Source organism: Leptopilina boulardi, unplaced genomic scaffold (genome assembly GCF_019393585.1).
Source record: "Leptopilina boulardi isolate dan_hultmark-lab unplaced genomic scaffold, ZJU_Lbou_2.1 LbouV2_211, whole genome shotgun sequence".
Taxonomy (NCBI): Eukaryota; Metazoa; Arthropoda; class Insecta; order Hymenoptera; family Figitidae; genus Leptopilina; species Leptopilina boulardi.
The window spans coordinates 30,424-33,800 of NW_026137765.1; the positions used below are offsets into that span (position 1 = coordinate 30,424).

A 3,377-nucleotide genomic window follows, 5' to 3' on the forward strand; every position below is an offset into this window, starting at 1 on the left:
GGCCAAGTATGGCGGAGTATGGGAGGCGAGAAAAACACGTTTTTCAAAATTTTTGGACTATGGGCGAACTATGGGCCAAGTATGGCGGAGTATGGGAGGCGAGAAAAATACTTTTCTCAAAATTTTTTAACTATGGGCGAACTATGGGCCAAGTATGGCGGAGTATAGGAGGCGAGAAAAACACTTTTCTCAAAATTTTTGAACTGTGGGCGAACTATGGGCCAAGTATGGCGGAGTATGGGAGGCGAGAAAAACACTTTTCTCAAAATTTTTGAACTATGGACCAAGTATGGCAAAGTATGGGAGGGGAGGAAAACACTTTTTTCAAAATTTTTGGACTATGGTCGAACTATGGGCCATGTATGGCAAAGTATTGGAGGCGAAAAAAACACTTTGTTCAAAATTTTTGAACTATCTGCGAACTTGTTTTTCCCCTTGATCTTATTGACCTTTAGGTCAAAAGTGATATAAAATTTGATAAAAAATTTAATGTTATGTTCGTCTCTAACTATAGGTAAAAAATTACCTTAAATTTCTAAATCTACTTACCTGGATAGATTTATAGAAAAGTGCTCTTTGAAATTTTCATGTGAATTCTTATTGGCAATTGTCGAAAGGTTATTGAAAAGAGAAATTTCAATATAATTATGTAAAAAACAAATACTTTTTACAAAAAAAGGAAAAAACTTCTAATGAAAATCGAAATTCTAACGGAATTTCTAATTAGCACGTTCCATTGAATCTTTCCACTTGTGATAATAATGATAATTATCAAAAAATTTCTTTTTATAGCTTACGTTCAGTGAAAGAAGAAAGGGGATGTAAGTTTCACGAGGGAGGAGTGGACAACCGTCATTAATAACCTCATACAAACGTTGCGCCACCCCAAAATTAAGAAAAATTCATTATATTTTTTTCAAATTAATTAAATTAAAGAAATTAAAATTTATTAAAATTAATTGTTATTATTAATTATTGTTACTATTCATTATAACTTCAATAAAAAATCAATATAATTATTAGAGGCACGAGACATTTTTTATTTAATCGTCATTATAAATTGAAACCAGATTAATTTTGTTAATCAAATTTTTATTAAAAATAATTAACATTTTTCTAACTTAAAAAAATATATTATCAATATATTAATATTTTCTTTAATGAAAGGAAATTTATTTGTAACATTATTTTTGTTTAGTATTTTCTTGTGTTTAATTTCGTTTATTGTTCTTTTTTTATTTATTTCTGAAATTAACTTCTTTAAATCTATTAATGTTTATTAAATTTTTTTCATATTTTATATATTAAGCCAAATTAATTTTCTATCCAACAATTTTCAATTAAACAAATATTTTTCTTCTTCAAAATCTTGTCTTGTTACCATTAACACCGAAATGCTTCGTATCAAATTCTTCGACCAAATTCTTTAAGTGAGTCAATTTTCCATGCAAATAATCGTGTCTCGTGTTACGTTGCTTGAAGACCGGATCGTTATTCATATTGTAATCTTTAAAAATTTTTATTTTTATCTGAAATGTAAAAAATTTTGTAATATACTTTTTGAGAATTAAAATTCAATTGGGAGAAACAAAATTCATAAATCTGTAATAATTTACAAAGAAATCTACAATTTTTCATTGTCTTTTAAATTAGTTTTGAAACGAAGGTAAATCTGTTAACTTTAAATAATTCCCGAAGTTTGAATTTTTTTCATCTTTTTTAAGAATCCAATACCGTTAAAAATCGAAAAAAATCAAGAAAATTTATATAAAATGTTTTTGTGCATCAAACACAAATTTTACGTTTTTTTCTGCTTGTAAGTTCTTATAAATTATAAGTAAGCTCTAAAAGATGAATTAGAAATTGAGTGATTTTACAAAAATTATTTCCATGAATTATCAAATTTTACTAATAAATATCCGACAAGGACTCTGGGGGAAATATAAATTGGCTCAAACAAAATATAAAAAATATTTTACTTTATCTATTTAGCAAAAAATATTTCAAACAATTACCTTGAGTTCTTGAAAATTCCCCTGAGCTTTCACTATATTATATTGCTGCTGCCACTTATAATATCGACTTTTACTGTTAACGTATTTTTATAATTGTTTATATTCCGGACAAAGATTGTTGAATTCCTCTTTATAATGTCTCCTCTGTTCGTAGTTGCTGTCTTTCGTATAATAACTAAAAATTCAAAACACAAAATTGTCGTTATAAATCTGATTTCCGTAAATCGACGAGTAAAAACCGAAGAAAAAATAAAATGAGAGGAAAAAGAAATCTTAAAATCGAAAAGAAAAAAGCCTGTTTTTAACAAAATTGTCTAAATCACAGTTTTACTGTAAAAGACAAATAATTAAAAATTAGTGATAAAAAATAATTATTTCAGTATGTAAACAAAGTTCCACATTTAATTGACGGGGAAAATACTGAAATCATAAGAGAATTATTGGTTTTATTTTCCAAATATAAAAACATCATTTGTGTTATTGTTTACATTTTTCTAACCTACATGTTGTTTGAAAGTGTTACTCACCTGCAATTGATTGCATAATCCTTTTATCAATCACTTTAACATTTAATTCCCGAACACATTTAATTATTTTAACACTCGGAATTATTTCTAAAACATTGAAGAATTTACAAAAGCCGCTATCGAAAAAACCAACCGATCAAAACAAACTTTTCTAGTGATGACCATTGATGACACCTGATCATTTGGCAGATCTGTCGGCAAAGAGTACGAAAATACAAGACTAACCGCAAATATTCATTTTCTAGCAGCAACTTCAAGTGGAAGGCATTTGTACGTTTTACTGTACATAATGGTTTGAGTATTTCATTTCGAGACAAATCTTTCGAATGAGCTTCTTGGAAGCAGTCACAATCAAAAGCTAGGGTATATTAACGGGCATCAACAAAGTGTATTTAGCTTCTCTTGTCCCTGCGTGTGACAACTGAAACAATGGGACACTAATGCCAGATAGGACAATATTCTATTCGTGGATGCAGAGAGATTCTCTTTAATATATATATATATACCATCATCATACTCGACTATCCGATTTCTCCGTAAACGCGTATAAGAACCCTAAAAGGGTTTTGATCTCAACTTGAGTTTAGAATCCAATGACTTCATTCCCAACACTGATTTATGGAAGCTCGATTAATATCACGAGGTATATATCCCAATGTCGATTAGCAGAGTGTGCTGGAAACTCGATTTCACTACCGAAGCAGGTCAAACAACTACCCTTCTGAAACCACTATTATATTCAAAACCTTCCCTAGGGAATTACAAACCACAGCTATTTTCTCATTTCTAAGAAATCGTTTTCTAAGTGCAGATAATTTTCTCCTAAATCACAAAA

General features: G+C 28.9%; 1 long non-coding RNA gene across 1 annotated transcript; it reads right to left on the minus strand.

Annotated features, from left to right (window-relative positions):
- Nucleotides 1-1,197: 1,197 nt before the first annotated feature.
- Nucleotides 1,198-2,846, minus strand: LOC127278729 (uncharacterized). The gene is made up of 3 exons (XR_007842539.1): nt 2,543-2,846; nt 2,016-2,190; nt 1,198-1,529 (listed from the first exon to the last, which is right to left on the minus strand). It is a non-coding gene; the product is annotated as an uncharacterized LOC127278729 (long non-coding RNA).
- Between the last annotated feature and the right edge of the window lie 531 nt (nt 2,847-3,377).